The sequence below is a fragment of the Tenrec ecaudatus genome, chromosome 14 (genome assembly GCF_050624435.1).
Source record: "Tenrec ecaudatus isolate mTenEca1 chromosome 14, mTenEca1.hap1, whole genome shotgun sequence".
NCBI lineage: Eukaryota > Metazoa > Chordata > Mammalia > Afrosoricida > Tenrecidae > Tenrec > Tenrec ecaudatus.
Window position 1 is genome coordinate 105279897 of NC_134543.1, and position 24616 is coordinate 105304512.

Genomic DNA, 24616 nt, shown 5'->3' on the forward strand with positions numbered 1-24616 from the left:
CTTCATGATCCCAGCTTGCATGCTCATTTGCAGTCTTTAAGCTCTGTGCAGAGCCAAAACGACCGGTGCTTAGGGACCATGGGGTGAGTTTCTCAAGATGCTGTGTAATCGTCAGATTATTCTCAACACAAATCCCAGTCCAGAGTCTTCGAGGAAACAGAGGTTAATGCGGCAAACGTCAAAGCCAAGGTGAACATACTAATGACAAGAGGCCGAAAAAGCAGGACTGGGAAAAAAGTCTCTGGGGCCCCAGGTTGTTAGCCATTGAAAAGTGTTGGGGGAGTGAATTTCCTACGGCTGGTCTCAAGTGGCGTGACCCACAGCAGCTGACTGGTCACGCAGAACTCCACTCAAGACTGAACCAGAAAAACTAACCCTGACTGCCATCTGACGAACCTGAAGAATGAACTTAACCACAGAATGAACTTGGCAATGATAGAGGTGGATGCTCCATCCCAAGACATTTCAAAGAGAACTGTGCAGTTTTCTTTCTGGCATGGAGTCTGGAAATGTGGAAGCTGTTCTTCCCTGCTTAGATTACGATTTGACGATAAAGCAATGGAAGGTGGATTGTGTGACCTCTCAAGGTCTCTACCCGAGCTAAGCTGCTAGGCTTTTTCCCGTCATGGGGCCCTATCTGACCCGAACCTGCCAATTATTTCTGAGTACCGCCTTTAAATTGTTCTTTGCTTTGTACGTTCAGCTCTCTTGCCCCCGTCCCCGTCGTTAGAAGGCATTAGGTTAGGGAGTGGAACTCTAATGGGAAAGCAAACCTGGAGAACCATCCTGTTTTCCACAAGGCTGCTGATGAGGACCGCAGTGGCTTTGATGTATGCAGTTCCCACTGCACCAGCGCATCCATACGGATGAGCCCGGAGTGCCTGGGAGAGGCCCCAGCTGCTGCTGCTGCTGCTGCTGCTGCTGAGGCTGCAGCTACTGCACCCTGTGTGGTCGGACCAGTGAGCTTCCGAGCACCTGCTAGGGTTTGAAGTATGGACTTCAGAGAAGGGCATTCATTACAAAATGCATCGCCAAGCCAGGCTTATCAACGTCCTCCCAGGACAGGCATTTACAGTGAGGACAAAGACAGACTCCTGGAGTTCTCTTCCGATTGGCAATTCTTAAATGAGAATCTAGGCAATGCTTGCCACAAGAAACCCACAATTTCTGCTCTGTTAGGAATCCTCAGGCCTGGGCCGGCCCCAATCCCAACTACGTGGACACCTGCCCCTCCCCCCAGAAGAATTTACTTCAGAGGACAGCACTGAAGCTGCAGCTCTGGGAGAGGGACATGTCTGACCAGAGCACATGGGAGCCAATGAAGGGGGAGGAAGAGAGAGTGGAGCACATTCTGGAATACCAACCCTTGAGGATGATGTTCCCGCTCAGAGCAGCCAATCCACAGAGAAGATCACATGGCCGGCCCCACTATGAGACACCACATCCCTCACTGACCCATAGGCCCGCAGGGGACAACACTGGAGACTCAGTATGGGAATTCCACCCGATCCGATTCCACCACACTGAGGCAAAACACTTAGGGCATGCAACAGAACAACAAGGGGAACAGAGCAATGAAATCCCCAGAGAACACCAAAAATAGGCTCTGGGGCCAGGGCTTGGAACCCCATCAAACTCGACCAGAAAACACTCCTAAAGGCCAACAAACAGGCCTTGAACTAAATACAAGCTTTTCTTTCTTGTTGTTGTATTTTGTTTTGTTGTTTTTTCATGGGTGTGTTGTTGTTTTGTTGTGTATTGTTACTTGGTTTTGCTCTGTCTTGTTTTTGTGCATGTTATTATCTCTGCAGGTCTGTCTAAATAAGATAGACTGGACGAACAATCTGGAGGAGAAAACAGCGGGACCGACAGTTCTGGGGGGACATGGGAGAAGAGGAGGTAAAGGAAGTGGTGTTCACCAACTCAGGGACAAGGGAACAAGTGATCCAAATCAGTGGTGAGGAGGGTGTAGGAGGCCTGGTAGGGCATGACCAAGGGTAATGTAACCGAGAGGAATTACTGGAACCCAAATGAAGGCTGAGCATGATAGTGGGACAAGAGGAAAGTAAAAGGAAATAGAGGAAAGAACTAGGAGGCAAAGAACATTTATAGAGGTCTAAATAAAGGCATGTATATCTGTAAATATATTTATATATGAGGATGGGGAAATAGATGTATGTTCATATATATATATATATATATATATATATATATATATATATATATGTATTTAGTATTAAGGTAGCAGAAGGACATTGAGCCTCCACTCAAGTACTCCCTCAATGCAAAAATACTTTGTTCTAGGAAACTGATATTCCATGATGCCCACCTTCCTGACACAATCGCTGAAGACAAAGTGGGTGCATAAGCAAATGTGCTGAAGAAAGCTGATGGTGCCTGGCTATCAAAAGGGGTCTTAAAGACTTGAAGGTAAACAAGCGACCATCTAGCTCAGAAGCAACAAAGCCCACATGGAAGAAGCACACCACCAGCCTGTGCAATCACGGGGTGTCAAAGGGATCTGGTATCAGCCATCATCAGAACAAAAAATCATATCATATCATATATCATATCATTGTGAATGAGGGGGAGTGCAGAGTGGGGACCCAAAGTCACCCCAGTGGCAGCGGATCCCATCAAACCCGTCATTATAGTTGGTCCTGATGGTTCCACCAGCTTAGCCAAGGCTCCTTTGTCTTCCGAGTTCACACACATCGATACCTCATAATCACACAGGCTGGTGTGTCTTCCATATGGGCTTACTTGCTTCTCAGCTAGATCGCCGCTTGTTGATCTTCAAGCCTTAAGACCCAAGACGCTCTATCTTTTGATAGCTGGGCACCATCAGCTTTCTTCACCACATTTGTAAGACTAAATCCATATGAGAGTAGATAGTCTTATCTTTTTCCCACAGAGTGATTCGGGGTGGGGCGTTAACTGATTGCAGTAAGCAATCTGTTGTTTACCTGACACACCCCCAGGACTCCGTGAGACACAGGAGGCCCTCACTTAAACTACAGGCCAGAGGATAAAATGTCTCCTGTCAAAAACAGTACTGGTGTACTCTGCAAACCCCACCCAATTCATAGTAAAAAGCTTCAAATAAAACACAACAGTTGCTTTCTGTTCTAAATTAGTGTAGTGGGTTACAGGTTGGGTTTCTAACTTTCAGGTTAGCAATTTAAAACCACCTGCTATAGATGAGGCTTTCTGCTTCCATAAAGAGTCATATTCGGGGAACCCCCGCCCCAAGGGGCAATTGTGTCTTATTGGGAAGCTACAAGTCAGAATCAACTCAATGGCAGGGAGCTCTGTTATAAATTTGGATTTCAGTATAGAGACAGCAAATATTCCCCAGTAAAAAGTCTCACCGCAGCATTGAAATTTGTTCTTGCTGTACTTCTCCAGGTGGAGATTATTCAGTTTGTGTTTATTTGATTTAATCTGACTCGGCATTTCAACTTCAGAACTGCCCTGCTGCAGACGTCCCTGATTCTGGTTGGGCATTCATGAACATGGATAATTATTTCTTGGAGAGCAAAGTTGTAAATTCTACAGAAAAGAAAAACAAAACCTTAAACATAATAAGAGCTCATGTTCCATTTAAGCTGAATGTTGAAATTAATACATAGATTTCATCAAGTACTTTTAGTATCAGAAAAGAGGCATTTCGGCCTCCTCTCTGCTTCCAGTTTCGAGGCAGGTAGTCTACCCTTCAAAAAGAATGGAGACACCGAGGAATCCAAGCGTTTTTTTATGAACCCAACTGTGAGGATGGTAGGACGGGATTGTCCGGATGATTATATCCAGGGGTAAAACAGTAACTATTACAGTCTGCCCACCTTTAGGTTAAATTTGATAGTTTGTAAAAAAAAAAAAAATAAAATGAAATTTGATAGTTTGTAGCTAAGAAAACAAATCTAACAGTCTTTGATAGCAACAACCACTCCTTTGTGCATTTGCGTATGTATGTGAAACCTGGTACTGCTCTAGAATTTGATCTTACAATAGAACTTTCTGTGATGATAGAAGCCACTAAACATTTGTTGCTCACTTGAAATCTGGTCCAGGCAATGAGGAACTCAATTTTCAATCTTCTGTATTTTTAATTTAAAAATGGTTAGTGACTACCATATTGTACACTGTAGCTTTTAAATTAAGGTTCCCAAACTTAATGAAATCACCAAAGATATCCAGGTCTTTGTTTTTTATCTTTTAAGGATTCTTATTTCATTAGTCTTGATGTCAGCATTAGTATTGTTAAAAAGATTCTATGGTTGAGTGTGTGTGTGTGTGTGTGTGTGTGTGTGTGTGTGTGTGAAGAACTTAGAGTTTGAGAACCACTGTGTTAGAACTTTGTTACTTAAAACTGTCTCCATCACCTGGGGTGCAGACTGCAGAATCTAAGACCTCACCCTGGACTATTAAAATTAGAATCTGCATTTTAACAAGTTCCCCAGATGATTTATTTGCACATTAAAACGTGAGGAGCACTGCTCTTGAGTCCTATTGTCAACTTTGGCTGCCCATTAGAATCATGGGAGGAGCTTTTAAAGAAGAAAATGGTAACATGTATCAGTATTCCTATAAAGCTTCTTATTGTTTCTAATGTGGGCTCAAGGCTAGAAGGTACCAACACCAACAATGACTGCTGGGATCAACTCCGGTCATGATGAGCAGAGAAAGAAAGGTGGGCTAGGCTCTCAGCCTCAGGAGGAGAGAACTGGGGACCCACCTTCCCAGAAGAGTGCCGTCAGCACCCGAAGCAAAGGGTCTTTAAGACGATAACGATTTAGCGAGTAATTCTCAAGTTTTATTTGGCTCTCAAGTTTTATTTGGTTCTCATCCAAAGTGGATTCCCTTAATGTCTCTTCTCTGCAGCATCCTTTCTCCAGATCTCTAAAATCAACCTTCACTGTTGCTCTATTTCCCTCTGGCTATCCATCTCCCAGGCCAAGCCAAGACTGTAGTCTTGAGGGTCCTCAAGAAAATGTGACCTTGGTTCTAGAGTAGAATGGCCCGGCTCAAAAGGAATTCTCCCAAAGCACGGATTCCGACCAGTCCATTCTCCCGTGGTTCATTCCACTCCCTCCAGGACGCCTGCTGGCAACGTCTCTGAACGCCAGAACTGCATGACAGAACCGTGTCTTTCCCTATGCAAGAAACGGTCGCCTGGTCTATTCCCAGCCTTCCATGAGGTCCATATGTAGTTCTGCTGCCCAAGTACATGACTGTGTTCCTCCGCTGGGCTTGATTTCCAGTGTTACATCTTTATCTCACTGAAAGCACTTTCCTACCTGTAATCTAGAAAATACTCACAAATGATGACAAGAAAACGTATTTTCCATATTTCCACCCTTTACAGAAACATCAGAATGCTAATTAATACACAACACAAGAAACAATGAATACCTTCCAAATGGTTTCTGTTGTATACAAAGAACAATGAGAAAACGACACCAATGGATCTAAACTCACCCCAGCATGAGTATAATCAACCATCAAGGTCAAGAGGGCAACGCTTACCCAAGGACAAGGGTTAGAAGGGGGGGGGGGGCTGGAAACAGGAAACCTTGGAAGGGAATGGGATAAGCGATGGGACATTGAGGGGATTGCAAGGGATGAATGGAATCAAAATGTGCAGGAATTGCTCAATGTAAAGCTAGGATCTGCTCTCTAAGCCTTCACTTAATTCACAATAAAAAGCTTTTTTAAAAAAGGGTGCTCGAAGCTCATGAGATAGAGGCATTCCAAAAGTTTTTCTCTTCTGTTTTTTTGTGTGGGGTACTTCCCACATCACACTGGAGAGAATTTATTGGCAGAATGATTAATAAAGCTACAGTGCATCTACTGGTTCACTGTGACAACTCAGGTTCTGTCGTGCCAATTCATCAATGGGAGCACTTGAAAAGCCTTCCAGTTCCCCCGCAGCTGTTTTTTGGTGACGCAAAGTAACTTTAATTGGGCTAGTTGTTTTAGCTTCTTTCGGTATGTTTCTTTAAATACAAAATGGGGATCATATGATCTCCTTCTAATCATCTGTTGCGAAGAGTAAATGAGATGACGGATATAGAAGTTCTTGTCCGTTACAAAGCTCTGTTAAGATTTAGATATGCTTATGGCTCACTGGTGGGCAGCCCTGGTGGTGAGATACACGTTGGGCTGCGATGCGCATGCTCAGCAGTGCAAACCCACCAGCAGCTCCGAAGACGACGTAAATGGGCACAGTCTCAGAGACCCGCAGGGGAGCGTCGACTAATCAGTAGGAGAGAGTGCTGTTTCCTGGAAGGTGAACACAGAATTCATTCCTAGCATACCAGCAAAAGTATAGACCAGGCTACCATGACTGGGCATTTGAGGAAAGATTCTATAGAATGATTCTGCTCAAGAGGGGCCAAACCAAAGGGCTGGAGGGAGGAGACGAGTCAGTCAGGGTGCAGCGTAGCAATGATGAAACATGCAACTTTCCTCTAGTTCCTAAATGCTTCCCCCTGCCCACTATCATGATCCCAATTCTACCTTACAAATCTGCCTAGACCAGAGGATTTACACTGGTACAGATAGGAACTGGAAACACAGGGAATCCAGGGCGATGATCCCTTCAGGACCAGTGGTGAGAGTGGCGATACTGGGAGGGTGGAGTGGAAAGGGGTAACAGATTACAAGGATCTACATATAACCTCCTCCCTGGGGGATGGACAGTGGAGAAGTGGGTGAGGGGAGATGTCGGACAGTGTAAGATATGACAAAGTAAGGGTTCATGGGGGAGGGGTGAGCTGGAGGGATGGGAAAAATGAGGAGCTGATACCAAGGGCTCAAGTAGAAAGCAGGTGTTTTGAGAATGATGAGGGCAATGAATGTACAAATGTGCTTGACATAATTGATGTATATATGGGTTTTGATAAGAGTTATATGATAAAAAATATAAGGGAGGGAAAGTTTAGGGGTGTGTGTGTGAAGAATGTAATCAATACTGAAGAACTGTACCTGCGGAACTGGTGTGTTTTGAGCATATGTTTTCAATAGCAATGATAACAAAAGAAAAAGAAACAGGGTTTGTCAGAGGGAAAACAAGTGTGAAAGGGCAGCTGGGGTTCTTCAATAGCAAAATCTCTGTTCCGGTGACCAAGGGACCTTTTCTAATTTCTTGTGAAAGGTTAGCATCAACACTACCTGTGACCATGGATATTGGTTTTAAACAAACTGACCAACCCAAAGCATTCACATTTGTGATCCAGAATTTCCATGGCTGGGAGGTGGCAGCATCTGTTATGGCTTTCTATGACTCCCTCACATTAAGTGCAAAGCTCCAGTAGCTATTCATCCTGGCAGGCTATGAAGGCCAACCCACTGAAGGGAGAACAAGGGGTGCTCTTTTAGAACTAATAGTGACTGGCTAGGGGGTTCTAACTCTGGCAGTATAGCCATTTTCTACCAGGAAACTGATTAGATGGGATTGCGGGATAGTGGCTGATTCAGCAGGCAGAAGCTTTGCTGTGACTTGAACTTGAGATTGTCTGCACTCCCAGGCTCTGTCCTGTCGTGAGATAGGCGCTCTTATTTCTATCTAGCTGCAATCAGCCAAGCAAGATGACGTCACGTTTCAGAACACAGACAATCTCTCTGGACAACCTACTGGCAAGTGCGCACCGAACCTTCTGGCAAAAGAAAATGAGCTGAAACCATCAAATGCTGGAGAGAGGACACAGACAGAAGGCGTGGCTGCTCACAATGTTTCCTCTCCACACTTGCCTTTAAACAACCCAAGATCTGCATCTTCGTTGACTAAAAGTAAACTCAAGACCATTGCTTGAAGGAGATAGAAATAGTGAATGCTAGATTATTAGACTATACCTAAACTCAATCCTTTAGTAATCTGGCTCAGTCTCATAGCATGAGATATCATCGACATGCAGACTCTAACTTTTACATCTCTAGGCCCATACCTTGGGGGCCCTGATAGGGCAGTGGGTCACCTGTTGGGTTGCTAGTTGTAAGGTTGTCAGTTCAAAACAACCAGCCACTCTGCAGGAGAAACATGAGGCTTTCTATTCCTATGAAGGTTGACAATCTTGGAAATCCACAGAGGCAGTTCTACTCTGTCTTGTAGGACTAGAATGCCTTGGAACGGAATCCACGGGAGTGAATTTGGTGTTTGAATTTGAGTCCAAACCGTTATTCTCAAATTTCACAATGTGAGCACAACTACCGACCTAGCATCTCGGTCTATTGCTTCTTGGCCTTTTGGCTAAGATCACATGTAGTATCTCTATCTAGATGTCCAATAGATATCTCAAACTCTATAGGTTCAAGATTGAACTCGTTTTTGTCATTAAAAATTTGAATAAATTTATTTTTATTTTCTTTATTTTGTTGTGCTTGAAAATATACACAGTAAAACATACACGGAGTCAACAGTCTCTATATAGACCATTTAGTGACTGTGACACAGAAAACTGCTCAATATGGCCCTCCAGCCACAGGGCTTGTGACTTCAACACAATAATTGGGTTGAGCTAAGGTGCTTGTGGTCCACCAAAGGGAATAGATAGTTGGCTTTAAAATATATATATTTTATCTCACTTTTTAAATTAGCTTTATTTGCACATAATCTATTTATCATACAGTTTAATAGTTCAATCATATCAAGAAGAATTTTACTATCATCACTAAAATCAATTAAAATTGTTTTCATGGTTAATTGCTTTTAAAATGAGTTGTGTAATCACAGTCAGTTCTAGTGCTCCCTCCTACCTCCTGCATACATTGTTTGCTCCCCAAATCCCCTCACCTTCCCTATCTCCCACCCAATAACCCCACCTCTCCTGTGAACTGCTGCATCAGTAATTATCTCTGTGCATCTACTGGAAAGCCCAACAGAAGCAACAAAAAACAAAATAAAGTGGCAAGGTTTAATAATATAAAGATAAAAATACAAATAATGAGTGAGAAAGGAAAGACCACCATCAGTATTTAAAACGCCAGGGAAGAAATTTTTGTCACGGAACAAGCAAGAAATACTTGCACCCAGAGCAAATTCAGGTTGGGTCAAGAGGAAAGTCAATTGACTAAGTATCAAGTTCGATCCAGCATAATAAAAATTACAGGGGAGAGAGGGGGAAGGGGAAAAAAAAAAGGAAAACGAGTTGATTCCAGGAACCCAAGTGGAAAGCGAATTTTGAGAATGACGAGTGCAATGAATGTATAAGGGTGCTTTGCTCAATTGATGTATGTATGGATTGTGATAAGAGCTGTATAAGCCCCAATAAAAAGATTTATTAATTAAAAAAATTTAAAAAAAAGAAACTCCAGAAAAAAATTATTTTCCTTGCCACTCCATAATTGTAATTTTGCTACTGTTATGAATCACAATGTAAATATCTGATATGCAGGATATATTTTGATTGTTAAAAATTGAACATAATTAAAGCATAGTGATTAATCACAATAATATGTAATCATATATTGTGAAATATTGATTTCTAATTACAAATAAATGAAATTCTGTCTTTAAAAAAAAAGAAAAAATGTTTTAAAACTGATTGTGATAGCAATTGTACAATTCTACTTGACTTGATTGAAATATGGAATGATATGTTATATGTATTAAATCATCACTAATAAAAAATTAAGTGTCAAAAAAAAAGAATTGTAAGAGCTCTCAATAAGGTGATTAAAAAAATTACAACAATTTCTATCAGATAGGAAAGCTGTTTTGAGACCCTAGCCTGTGGCTAGAGGGAATCTGCCAGCAGCTTAATCTGACTAGATCCTCTGCAGAAGGGTTTGGGGCCCCCACACTCCTCCATAGCTTTCTACAAATTGAGTGTTCACAATTTAAGTTCTGATACTTTCCCCTTGGTCATAGTTGAATCTTGTTTTTGTCCTCTTTGGATCAGACAAGCTGGTGTGCTTCTTCCATGTGGGCTCACTTGTCTCCTCACTTAGATGGCTGCTGGTTTGAATACAAGTCTTTAAGACCCAAGACACTATTCCTATTGATAGCCAGGCACCATCTACTTTCTTCACCACACTTTGCCATAGCACCCTTATCTTCAGTGATCATTTCATACTTGGGGAAGACAGTTCGTTTTTAATGAAAATAAGGTATATGGAGTGTGTGCAGGTTAAGGTGTGGGTCAACTTGGCGGGGCTACGCTTTTGAGTGGTTTGGTAATTATCATTCTCATTGTCCTTTGTTTTGTGATCTGATGTAATTATCCTTCATGTTGTGATGTTCTGTATATCTTAGCCTCTATGTCTATGACCATGATCCCCTGGGAGGGCTGGTGGTGGTAAATTGTCTGTTACCTTAATGAGGCAGGATCAGGGTGGGTTGTATCTTGAGGCCACCATCCTTACCACCTTTATTCAAGCCAGAACTCTCTTGTAACCCCTTGCTCAAATAAAGGGAGTTTGAGGGGGATGGTTTTCATTCAATATAGAGAAATGATGAAGAAAAGTTCTCTCTCTTGCTTTGGGATCCAGTTTCTGGCTTATTATCATCTGACCTTTGGTGCTTGAACCTGTAGCCTATCGTCTGACCTGTTAACGTGGGACTTGGAACCTGGTAAACCAGAAGCCGCCAATTTGTGAGCTGCCAGCTGTCCCAACCCTGTGAACCATTTCCTAGATGGCTTGTGAGTTCTGTGAGATGTCGCAGCAATTACAGTACCCAGATACGGGAGGAGAGTCCTGAGTGGAGGTGAAGCTGATGTTGGAGTTGATGGAGCAGTACTGCACTGGGGAAAAGCCAGGTATCTGGGACATCTTTAACCTCCTCTTCACAGCAACGCGCTTGACGCTGATCCTTATAAAACAATGCTTTCATCCAGTGATATTAATCACATTCATTGAGTGGTTTAGCTCCCTCAGCTTCCTTTGTGGAGTTATTCCTCCCCATTACCATAAATTCATTGCCCCCTAAGGTTCCTATCAAAATTTTCAAGTTACTGTTGCTTGTTTGGTTACATATTAATTCTTAACTCTCAGAATACTCAAGGCAGATCTAGTTAAGTTCAGCTATTGTTTGGTTTTAAGAAGGCTTGAAGGGATAGTTTTGGTTAAAGATTATTTTAGGGCAATGGTTACGGTGGTTCATCCCAATCATTAAAGAAATCTGGAATCAACAAGCATTCAAAATTTCATTCCACACTTCTCCCATTTTTGATCTGGAGTCTTCTATGGAATCTTTGATCAAAATGTTTAGTAATGGTAAGGCAGGCAGTATCCAGTTCTTAAAACACCCCATCTCTTTCTATTCCTGACTTGCCTTCATCCTCTGTTACTCCAGAGGGGTAAAGACGAACGATTGTAGATAGCTATCTGTAAGATTTGAAGATGGGGCCCCAAGTCCCTTTGCCCCAGGCATCGCACATGAACTAGGGGATAGAACACCATGACTAAACATTAGGCCAAATTAACACGGGTGTCTTATGAAACCATGGCTCTAAACCTCCAAATCAAGAAAGCAAATTCCATGAAGTTTTTGGTTGTACATAAGCAGCCTCGGTGGCTACTTTTTTTTTTAATGGGGGTCTCTTACAGCTGTTACCCATCCATCCATCCATTGTGTCAAGCACATCTGTACATATGTTGTCATCATCTTTTTCAAAACATTTTCTTTCTACTTGAGGCCTTGATATTAGCTCCTCTTTTTTTCCCTTCCTCCCCTCCCCACCTCCCCCATGAACCCTAAATAATTTATCTTTTTTTTTTTTCATGTCTAACACCGACCACTGTTTCCCTTCACCCACTTTTGTGCTGTCCACCTCTCTGGGAAGGGGCCAAGCGTTGATCACTATGATTGGTTCCCCCTTACTCCCCAACCCTTCCCTTCCCTTCCCTTCCAAGTATTGCTACTCCCCTTATTGGTCCTAGGGTTTATCTGTCCCAGATTCTCTGTGTTTTGAGCTCTTCTCTGTACCAATGCACATGTGCTGTCTAGCCAGATTTGTAAGGTAGAATTGGGGTCATGATGGTGGTGGGGAGCACTAAAGAACTAGAGGAAAATTGTGTTTCATTGGTGCCCACTGAACCTTGACTGGCTCGTCTCTTCCTTGTGGCCCTCCTGACATGGGATGTCCAATTGATGGGCTTTGGGTCTCCACTTTGCCCTCCCCTTCATTCACATTGATATGCTTTATCGTTTGTTGTTTTGGGTCTTTGATGCCTGATAGCTGATCCCATAGACACCTCATGATCACACAGGTTGGTGTGCTTTTTCCATGTGGGCTTTGTTGCTTTTCAGCTAAATGGTCACTTGTTTATCTTCAAGCCTTTAAGACCCCAGACGCTATATCTTTTGATAACTGGGCACCATCAGCTTTCTTCACCACATTTGCTTATGCACCCATTTTATCTTCAGCAATTGTACCGGGGAAGGTGAGCATCACAGAGTGGGAGGCTACTTAAAAAAAATCATTTTACTAGGGGCTCATACAAATCTTTTCACAATCCATACACATATCATTTGTGTCCAGCACATTCATATATATGTTGCCATCATCATTCTCAAAACACCTGCTTTCTACTTGAGCCCTTGGTATCAGCTCCTCATTTTCCCCTCCATCTCCCCTCCCCCTCCCCCTGAACCCTTGATAATTTATAAACAATTATTATTTTATCATATCTTACACCATCCGATGTCTCCCTCACCCAATTCTCCACTGTCCATCCCCCAGGGAGGAGGTTACATGTAGACCTTGTCGTCTGTTTCCCCTCTCTCCCTCACCCTCCCTCCACCTTCCCGATATCACCACTCTCACCATTGTCCCTGAGGGGCTCATCTGTCCTGGATTCCCCGTATTTCCAGTTCCTATCTGTGTCAGTGTACATCTTCCAGTCCAGCCAGTTATGTAAGGTAGAATTAGTATCATGATAGTGGTGGGGAGGAAGCATTCAAGAACTAGAGGAACATTCTATGTTTCATCATTGCTACACTGCACTCTGACTGGTTCATCACCTCCCTACAGCCCCTCTGCAAGGGGATGTCCAATTTCCCCCAGATGGACCCTAGGTTTCCATTCTGCACTCCTCCCCATTCACAATGCTATGATTTTTTTTGTCTTTGATGCCTGATACCTGATCCCTTCAATGCCTTGTCATCTCACAGGCTAGTGTGCATTTTCCATGTGGGCTTAGTTGTTTTTCAGGTAGATGGCCCCTTGTTTATCTTCCAGCCTATGGGACCCCAGATTCTATATATTTTGACAACTAGGCACCATCAGCTTGCTTCACCGCACTTGCCCATGCACCCGCTTTGTCTTCAGCGTTCGCGTTGGGGTAGGCTGGTGTGCTTCGTCCTTGTGGGCTTTGTTGTTTCTTAGCTAGGTGGCCGTTTGATTGTCTTCAAGCCTTTAAGACTCCTGATGCTATAGCATTTGATAGCCAGACACCATTAGCTTTGTTCACAACTTTTGCTTATGCACCCACTTTGTCCTCAGCAATCAAGCCAGGACAGGCCGGTGTGCTCCTTCCATGTGGGTTTTGTTGTCTCTCAGCTAGATGGCTGCTTGTTTATCTTCAGGTCTTTAAGACTTCAGGTGCTATATCTTTTGGTAGCTGGGCACTATCAGCTTTCTTCACCACATTTGCTTGTGCACCCATTGTAAACGGGATGACAGTTCCGGGGGTACATGGGGGTAGGGATGGCGGGAGAAAGGAAGAGGGTGTTAACAAGCCCAGGGACAAGGGAATAACAAGTGATCCAAAATCAGTCTCAAGGAGGCTGTGGGAGGTCTGGCAGGTCTGGCAGGACTGGATCAAGGGCAATGTAATCGAGAGGAATTCCTAAAACCCAAATGAAGGTAGAACATGATAGTGGGACAAGAGGAAAGTACAAAGAAACAGAGGAAAGAGCTAGGAGGCAAAGGGTAGTCATAGAAATTTAAATAAAGAGACATAAAGATGTAAATATATTTATATATGATGAGGAGGAATAGATCTATGTACATATATTTATAGGTTTAGTATTAAGGAAACAGATGGACAGTGGGCCCCTGCTCAAGTACTCCCTCAACACAAGAACACTTTATTATAACAATTCAGCAGGCTGAGATGCTCCCCTGCCTGGCACAATTGCTGATAACAATGGGTGCACGGGCAAATGTGGTGAGGAAAGCTGATGGTGCCCGGCTACCAAAAGATATAGCACCTGAAGTCGCTGAGGCTACTTTTTGTGTCATTGTAAATACATCTATGGTACACATTTTGCTAATTCAACTTTTTACAAGTTTGCTCTGTTGCCAGCCACTACAATAATTGGCTGCGCAATCCTATACTTAATCAAAGCAATATTTCTACCACTGTTAATCCCCAGACCCCATCGCTCCTGCCTCTGGCAGCCACTAATAATCTTTGTCCTCTCTCTATCTGCCTTTTCTTGCTTTTCATATAATGAGGCAAATACAATCGTCTTTGTGTGATTGACTTATTTCACTCATCCTGATGTCTATCGACTCAATTCACATCGCATCACGTACCAAGACTTCACTTATTCTACTGACCGCACAGTGTTCCATTGCATGGTCTTTCCTGTGTATCCACGGGCTCTATATCTGGGGCCCAACCAATAGTAGATTAAAAATATTTGGGGCAAAAATAGAAAAGAAGCAGTTAATGAGAAAAAGCAATCCCTCAAAGGCTAAGAGGCAACACTAAGTCCTATTTACATAGCATTTACATGGAAATCGGTATTATAAGTAATCTAGAGATAATTTAAAGTACACAGGAGTAGGCTATATGCAAATAATAAGGCATTTACTATAAGGGCTTTGAACATCCTCAGTCCTAGACTTGATCTCCTTTGAAAACCAAAGGATGATTGTGTGTGTACCACATTTTGTTTATTCATTCATCTGTTGATGGGCATTTAAATTGTTTTCACCTTTTGGCTCCTGAGAATAGTGCTGGAGTAAACAGTGTTTTACAAGTCTCTGTTTGAGTTTCGGTTTTCATGTCTTTGTGTCTTTAGTTTCATGAGGGACCGCCACACGGTTCCCACAAGGGCGGGACCCTTTCAAGAAACCCGGATGGAATTGCCATGCGTCAGCATCGACTTGACAGTAATGGGTCTGGTTTGGCATCACCTTCTATCAAACCATATAATTTACCCATTTATTCTGTTTATTGTTTATTACCTATCCCCTACCCCTTGCTCTCCACTTAAAATTTTATTTCTGCCAAAAAATGGATTTTTCAGTGGTGAGAGTGGCGATACCAGGAGGGTGGAGGGAAGGTAGGGTAGAAAGGGGGAACCGATCACAAGGATCTCCATATAATCCCCTCCCTGGGGGACAGACAACAGAAAAGTGGGTGAAAGGAGACATCAGACACTGTAAGACATGACAAAATAATAATAATTTATAAATTATGAAGGGTTCATGGGGGACGCAGGGAGGGAGGGGAAAATGAGGCACTCATACCCAGGGCTCAAGTAGAAAGCAAATGTTTTGAGAATGATGATGGCAACGAATGTACAAATGTGCTTGACATAATGAATATATGTATGGATTTGATAAGAGTTGTACGAACCCCCACTAAAATGATTTAAAAACAAAAAAAGAAAACAAAAAGGAAATGGATTTTTATCTGCTTTGTTCACTGGTGTATCCTAAGTATTTAAAATGTCTGTTTTACAGTAGAACTCAACAATGATTTGTTCATATTGAATGAATGAATTCTTGCCGTTGGTGAAGAATATTAAATACACCATGGGCTGCCTGAAGAACAAACGCATCTGTGTTGGAATACGAACAGCTAGACTGTTCCTTAGAAGCGAGGATGGTGGGATTTCGTTTCCTACACTGAGGACAAGTAACCAGGAGGGGCCAGTCGCTGAAGAAGGACATCATGATTGGTAAAACAGAAGGTCCGTGGGAAAGAGGAAAACTCTTAATGGGATGCATCGACACAGGGCTGCAACAATGAGCTCAAACATGGGAGCGACTGTGAGATGGGGCAGGACGGGGCCGAGTTTGGTTCTGTGGTACACAGGGTAACTCTGGTTTGGAGCTGATTAGATGCCACCGAACAAGAACACCTCAACAAGGACATCACCTCCTGCTTTGGCAGCACAGTTTGACTAAAACTGTTCTCAGAAAGTTTTATCTTTAAGCTATATCAGCAGTGTTGGCCACTGTCTCATACGTATACTTCAGGTCAGCAATCTCTCAAGCAGAAAGCTGTCCTCACCAGAATTTAATAACGTATCCATACGGACGAGCCAAGGTGCTGCAAACGAATGTGAAATCAAAGTTCCAACGAATATTCTGTGGTTTTTGTATAAACCGTGTGTGTGTAGGTATATGCACATGGACATGCGGGGCGTCTGCTTTTACTTCCTAAGACATCGTGAGTGCCGGCACTTCCATTGGGAGTTAATGACACAGTTGGCAAACTCATCCATTTTGAGGACACTATTTCTGAGCCTTCAGTTGCTCTGGCCATGGATCAACACGGAGATGAATATCCCAACACACTTTGTATTTTCCTAGTAGCTACAAGGCTAGGCATTCTTAACCGAGGGTACACCCATAATTCTGCATGTAAAATGCTGTGTCTGTATAGTTTTCAAGGGTGAGAGGGGAAGCCCAGACTTTCATCAGCTTCCGCGAGGAATCTCTTGCCCACAAACGGTGAAGAAACATCGCACCAGATTGCTTAGGATGCCTCTCTGTAACAGTAAAGGAGCTCGGGTGGACTGTTCCTTGGGAGAGAATGGAGGCTGTCTGCTTCCATAAAGATTACAGACTCTATAGTACAGAGGGTCCCTATGCATCAGACTCGAGTCCATCACAGTGGGCTTGGCTTGAGTTCTTTAACAACAAGCTTCCCAAGGACAGAAACCGTGTATTTTCCCCTCATCAACTGTCAAGGTCTCGCAAGTGGTAGCCAGTGAACGTTTGTGGGACAACAGATGAATAAAGAATGAACGAGTGACCAATTTACTGCCTCAGCACATGTGCTTTCTCAGGGGCTGGCCCACTGACGTATAGTCATCAAGGACATCTGATTGATAATGATTCATAGGGAAAATAAGAATTATAATGCATAGCTATTAATTGATTTGGATGGAGGAACCTTCACAGGAGTGGGAGAGAATGGGAAAGACCTGGGAATTTAAGAATGGGAAAGATTTTGGGCTTTTGGAAGCTTTTGTAGTTGAAGGCTCTATGGAGTTTTTTGAGGCATGAAACTCTTGGGGGCTTTGGAGACTTTTTGTACTTCTGGGTAATAATAGGCTCGAGGAGGAGGACCAGAATATAGGCTGTTTAAAGTTGTTGTTGGTTGTGGGAATCAGAAGGATTTCTCCCAAGTTGTCTCCCCCAAATAGATGCCAAACTTAGCTGCTTGTGAATGACATACACTTGGAGGTCATCAGAAGTAGATCAGGGATCATTCTCCCTAAGAGCTATCAGCCATCTAGAGCAAGCAGACACCACTGTTTATCCCACAACACTCCCTTCTGATAAGGATAGTTGTCTGTTTCCTTGTAGGAGACCCCAGAGAGGTCAAACCCGCCCAAGGTTAGGCCGCCATCATGAATCTAGGGTCCGCCCTTCTTGTAACATATATACCCCTAGTCCCTCCCCTTCCTATCATGTGTACACCCCTAGCTCATCTCCTTCCTGTTACGCCTATGCCCATTGTACATCCCCTTCCTATGATGTGTATGCCTATTGTACTGCCCCTTCCTGTGACGTGTGGTTACCTGTAATCACGTCCCCCTAAGTAGATATAACCCTTGGTTAGCAGAAAATGGGGTGTTTTGAGCCTCCTGCTGGGTCTATGCCCCACCTTGCCTTGGCCCATGCTCTGCCGGACCTGGCTGGTAAGATCATGGCCATCCAGGAGGTGAGCGTGCTACCATGAAATGTGTCTGACTTCTTTATTTTACTCTCTCTTCTCTCTCTCATGCTCTCTATGACTTTACTATAATCTTTATATATAATAACCGGACAATTGTGCCTCTCGAACCTGTGATTAGTGGTGGGGGGCTGGCACCCCCTCCAACTGCACTAGGTCCCAGACTGAAGGGAAAAGGCAGATGTTGCTTAATTTAGGCTCCCTCCTAAGTTGTTCAACCCAGTTCATCAGGGTAGGCAAGGTGCTAGAAATTCAAATAAGATGCTTATACAGGAATAAGTATTGTGGATTTATGCTGTTATGTTTCTGAACTTCAAAACGACTTTGACATTAAAACAATTAATGAATAAAAATTGGGGGGCTCTTACAGCTTTTATAACATTCCATACATCAATTGTATCAAGCATATTTATATATATGTTGCCATCATCATTTTCTAAACATTTACTTTCTATTTGAGCCCTTGGTACCAGCTCCTCTTTTTTCCCCTCCCTCCCTTCCTTGTGAACTCTTGATAAGTTATAAATTGTTTTCATATTTTATACCAATTGCTGCCTCCCTTCACCCATGTTTCTGTTGTCCGTTCCCCTGGAGTGGGTGGGGAGGTGGTAATGTGATTGTTCCCCCCTCTGCTCCTCCTCCCACCTTCCCCCTACCTTCCTGGTATTGTTACTCCCATTTCTGTTTCTGAGGGATTTATCTGACCTGGATTCTGTGTGTCGTGAATTCTTATCTGTACCAGTGTACATGCTGTGTTCTACCCAGAACTGAAAGGCGGGACTGGGGGCAAGATAGTGGGGGGTGAGGAAGCCTCAAAGAACCAGTTAAATATTGTTTCATCAATACCATACTGTACCCTGGTTAACTCATCCCTTCCTTGTGACCCGTCTGTGAGGGGATGTTCTATTGTCTACAGACAGGTTTTTGGGTCTCTGCTCCGACCTCCCTTGTTCTCAACAGTATGTTCTTGTTTTGTGTTGGGTCTTCTGGTGCCTGTTACCCAGTCCCAAGGACACCTCATGATTGCACAGGCTGGTGTGCTTCTTCCATGTGGCCTTGTTGCTTCTTTGCTAGCTGGCCGCTTGTTTACCTTCAAGCCTTTCTTTAAGACCCCAGACGCTATATCTTTTGATAGCCGGGCACCATCAGCTTTCTTCACCCCATTTTCTTGTACACCCATTTTGTTTTCAGCCATCATGTCGGGTGGGTGAGCATCACAGAATGCCAGGTTGTTAAAGGATTTTAACATTTTTTTTTAGCCTTTTGTTACATCACGCTGGCCGTAGAGAAGCATTTCTATTTATGTGAGAATGTTCCACTGAGAATGATCAGGCTATGGCTGAAGGCATTCACTCTCTCGAGTTGATGGCATCTGTTTTGCTGAGGGAACATTCTGCTTGATACATCTGCTGTGCTGAGGAGACTTTCTTCCAGAGGGATTGGCTCTTATTACCAGGAATACTTAGCGGGACAGTGAGTTGCCTTCCACCCCCACTTGACACTCAGCAGAAGACCCAAGTGCTGACAGACACAGTGAGTTGCTTGGAAACAATCAGTGGCCAGAAGCTCAGATATCTAAACTAATGGCTAACTCCAGAGATTAAGTCTCACAACAAGCTTCCAGTTAAATCAGGTCCACAAACCCTGCTTCCAACAAAGAAATGGAGTATTTGAGGCACAGAGAGAAGCCAAAGGGAAAAGGTCAACCAAACACACATAGAACAAGGTAATCTTCCACTACCACTTATGTCAGAAAAAAGCAGAAGCTGTAGGCAGGAATTTGCATCGTATAGTTCCCGACTCGGTGTTTTTATTAAAAAGTACTAATTGAGTCTTTGCTATGCATTAAAGCCTAGTGCAGACATAGGAGGATGAGATAAGCGTCTGCGATCTCTGGGATACCAGAGACAAAAGTAGAGATACAGACACACACATGCTTAGAGACAATGGACTGGCAGAGTTGGAGATCTGTTGGTGGCGGTCGGTGGGTCCAGTAAGGAAAGAAAGAACATTGTGGGTCTTGGATCCAATTTCTTCCTTCCTTTTTCTCACTTAAAAACAAACAAACAAACAAAAAAACCCACTTTGTATCCATGAAAGTTTGTAGAGAGAGCTGAAGATGCTCAGAACTGGTCTTTGGAGAGATTCTCAGGCCGGAGTCAGGGCTGGAGCAATGGGAATTGGAAGTCAGTGAGACAATAAGTATTTAGGACATAAAAATGATAGGCCTAGGCAATGGGTTGACTCACAGCTGACGTGGGCAATGTTGGTGTCATTCAAGAGCGAGTCCCCAGGAGAGAAACAGGAGGCGCTGGAGAGAAGGAGATGGTTGGGGACACACACAGAAGTCTAGTGAAGCTACCCGACAGGTTGTTGGGAGCATGAGACAGAAGGCCCGGGGAAGGATATGGATTTTCAGAGTTTCAGATGTAGTGCTCTGCATAGAAATGAGAGGCAGCACCATGAAAATGGATGCGCTCACCCAGGGGATAAGTTTAGGAGGGGAAGAGGATGAAGTCAAGGGCAAAGATCTTTGGGAATGCAACTTTTAGGATGAGAAGAGCCAAACCCAAAGGAGAAGTAGTTAGACCACTCATCTGAGCATCAGCCCACTATTGTCATGGAAAACAAAGGAGGAAAGAAGTTCAGGAGGGACTGGGGGGGTGGGGGTTGTCATGATGCTTTAACTAGAACACTTTGCTATACAGAGGTAAAAAAAGGGGAGATCAAAACATACGGCACCAGGTGCAAAGGTCAAAGAATTGCTGTCTAGTCCATCTTTGTGGTCATCCTAGTGTGTCTTTAACTCTTTTTCTTAGCTGAACTCACCTTTAACCCACGTTCACTACCATGTACAAGTTTCTAATGCCTTTTCATTTTAAGGATTCAATAGACACTAACAAATATGGACAAAACGAATGAATACGTCACTAGGAACTCCAGGCTCCTAAAAGGATGATTGCTTCCCTTGTTTTGTTCCCCAAGTAAAGAGATATGAAAGAAAAGGCAAACGAAGTGGCTTATTTTCATGGGCTACAAAGTCTGGTGATCTGAGTTTAAATTGCTGTCTTCTGTCACTTACTGGTTGTGTGATTTCTACTGGTGTCAACTCTATAAAGTATATAATAATAGTTACCATCTCATAAATTGTCATGAGGTGTAACTGGGAGGATGTACACAATGCCTAGTACATAGTAAAGGCCCAATAAATTGTATCTCTTTCTATTGTCATGGAGACATTGTGGTCAAGGAATTACTTAGTCAATAAGTATGAATTATTTTAGCAGTAATAATAAATAACAGAAGCTCAACTCACTGCTATGAGTCAATGCCAACTCACAGTGATCCTTTAGGGCAAAGTCAAACTGCTCCTGTGAGTTGCTGAGACTGTAACTGTTGACAAGAGTAGAAAGCCCATCTTTCTCCCACAGAGTGGCTATTGGTTTCGAACTGCTGACCTTTTAGTTAGCAGCCCAATACATTACCACTATATCACCCGGGCTCTTCAGTAACAGAAAAGAAACATCTGAAATATAGTTTCTGGCCTCACAGGGATTTACAATTTCCTTAGGAGGCTGACAGCGGCGAGGTCATGAAAGGACACCTGAGTAGTAGTGCTACGCGGTGTGGTAACCAAGCTAAATGGAAAATTGGCAAGAGACAATGATCACTGGAGCCTCAAAACAGAGATGGGATTTGAATGGTTTTGTTTCGCACGTGGGCAGGGATGGGGAGGGCGGGGGTGGGGGGTACTGAAAAAGATGGGTGAATGTGCAGATATGGAAATGCCTGTGCAGGTGTTGTAGTCACTTAGAGACCAATTTCGCAGAAGTGGAGGCTAAGCGATGGGTACTCGCTGGAGATGGGGATGGTTGTGTTGGGTGGGCCTGTTGAGACTTCAGCACGGCAGCAGTTTCAGGGCTTGGGAAGCCTGGGCTGTTTGCTGGGACGTCTGTGCAAGCTTCTATGGAGGTGCCTAACATCGTGTCCAGTTCTGGGGAAAGGTCTGCCAGACATTACATCAATATGTCAGGGGAGCATACATTCCCAATGAGGTCACCAGAAAGGGGCACAAGGACCGCGAAAGAAGTGCTCGGTAGGACGTCTGTAGTCTGAGCTCATACCTAGGGTCATACCAGTCATAAGCCCAGAAGATTAAATTAATACCAGTCAGGATTGGAAGAAGACTCATGTGAGCCTGGGCTTGCTTCTCATGATTCATTAGGCTTGAATCTTGAGCCCACAGGTAACGGAGAGCCCCAGAGAGGACTGGCACAGAACCATGGCAAGCAGGGACTGGCACCTGGGAATGAAGAGTCATGCACGTGTGCCCATCCCCAACCTTCTTGGGGATTTCAGAGATGCAAACCCTTTCTAAGAACTCCGTGAGCACTATGCTTTGGACATAGTGTAGCGATTTCAAGTTTGTAACAGAAAATGGCATTGAATGGTAACGTTTTCCTACTAAATTACGGGTAGTCATTTTACTCACAGGTGAAAGAACATACCACGTCTTGGCCTGCCTTTTGTTAAATCAATGTCCAACTACCCAAACACTTGCGCTGAATAGATAGGATGTTGAAAAGTGTTGGAGAGGCCTGAAAATGGTACTCAATAAATAGGATATACACTTGCAGGCATGTAATAAACTCCAGGATCAACCCAGTAATCTTTTGGTTTGCCCAAGCACCACTGGTTACTGAGCAAGTTATATTTTTACGAGTCAATTCTCACGCTAAAACGTATACGCATTGATTTGCAAAAGCCTCTATTTTGGAGATAACCTTTCTAAACTAATATATATATAATGTGTATTGCGTTTGTGTGTGTTTAAGGGGAGAGTTTAAACAACAAATTAAGTTCTAATCAACAATCCCTACACAAATCATTCAAAGGATGTCACGATACACACTATTTTGTCTGGTCATACCATTTTCAGAGCTCTATTGTCCTTGCCTCCGTATCTTCTCATTTCCTTACCTTCATTTTTAACTTCTTAGCTTGTTTCAAACACTTGCAGTTAAGCATATCATTACTGGCAATACCTAAACTATATATAAAAAAGGTGTGTCCCCACATTCATCAGTCATGTAGACACTTGGAAATTCCTCAGCATTTTTCCATGGATTTCATGCTATCAATAAAGTCTTGCAGCTGAGCTCATTCATACCTTTCATTCAGAGTATTGATTTGCATTCCTGTAAGTCTGGGCACTTTAGAGAAACAAATCCATAGAAACTCATGTATAAGAAAGAGTTTCATATAAACGTTAACTGTGCATCAAGAAAACATCCCAACCCAGTGCTGCCCAAACCCACAAGTCCAACATTAACCCATATGTCTGACACCAATCCACAAAGTCCTCCTCCATCTCACAAAACAGACACAATGATGCCGACGGCAGGAGGAAAGCCGAGTCAGTGAAAGTGTAAACATCTGAGCGCTGGCAGGGGTCTCCACATGGCTGCTCCAGCACTCAGGGCTGCATTGGGGTAGGTCCATGTGGCTTCTCCTCAAGGATGTCTCACAGGAAGTGAGTCTGGGAACTGGCTAAGGCAGCTGCACCCTGGTCCGACCATCACAAAACAAGAGACCCAAGAACTAGAAAGACGAGGTTCACAGAGCCATTTATCCCTCCAGCCTTCAATCAACCCCACCTGTGCTTATTGGCCACGTTGGTACAATAAACGAACTACCTCACATATCATTACTGGCAATACCTAAACTATATATAAAAAACGGTGTGTCCCCATACTCATCAGTCATGTAGACAGTTGGAAATTCCTTGGTATTTTCCCATGGATTTCATGTTATCAATAAAGTCTAGCTGCTGAGCTCATTCATGCCTTCCATGCAGAGTACTGATTTGCTTTCCTGAAGCCCTTATCATGCCTGCCACATGGTGTTCTTTTGCTGAACCAATGATTCAGTGTATCAAAAATTAACTAAGAAGAGGCCTGCTGCTTTGAAAACAAACACAATCTAAGAAAGCTAATTACCACCCACATAAACATGTTTCTTCTGAAAAATGTGCTTGAGTTCCACCCAGGGTCCCTGCAATAACCCCTCTCCTGGGGTTCATCACCCAAGCGGGATGGCCAAATGGCACTTGCTCTGCCAGCTCCGAAAGGGAAGTCGGACTAAGCATTAGCTAGTCTGATGCTCAGCGTACACTGGGGAGACCCTGTAAGGAAAGTTAATGGAGGGAAAGAAGGGGGTGAGGAGAGAGAGGAATGAAGCAAGCCTGAGGACACTTCCAATAGAGATGATCATTAGGGCCAGTCCAGCCAATCCCATCAGCACATGGTCCTCACTAGCCTGCCTAGAGCAACCTGAGGAGAGCACTTGGTGTGGGAAAGGGGTCCAGGGAGCAAAGGGGCCAAGCAGGGCCAATACTGAAGAAGAGAATCTTCCAGTGGATACCTCTCTAAGGTTGCTGTTCCCCAAGGGAATAAGACTATAACAGCAGTTCAGTGCCAGGACTCCGGAGTCAGGACTTTGTGGGCTCAAACCCGAGGTCCCCTGCTAACTAGCTACGTCACCTTGGGCCAGTTACTAGGTAGTCAGTGAATGCTGAACATAGAAAGCGCCTCCAAGTTGCTGCTTACATATGATGATGAAAAATGTAGTATATCTTTCCTATTTTAAACAGTTCTATTTGTACTTCATCCATATATCACACAACTTAATAATTTGATCATATCAAGAAGATTTGTACAATCACTACCACTCTCAATTGTAGAGAACT

The 24616-nt window shown here is 43.5% G+C and overlaps 1 protein-coding gene and 1 non-coding gene across 4 annotated transcripts in view; one reads left to right on the forward strand and one right to left on the reverse strand.

Moving 5' to 3' along the window:
• The window catches only part of FRMD5 (FERM domain containing 5), a 323765-nt gene that overhangs the window by 128748 nt on the left and 170401 nt on the right, over window positions 1-24616 (reverse strand). The window lies entirely within an intron of this gene.
• On the forward strand, window positions 8229-8410 carry LOC142426948 (U2 spliceosomal RNA). Its single transcript, XR_012779808.1, has one exon. It is a non-coding gene; the product is annotated as a U2 spliceosomal RNA (small nuclear RNA).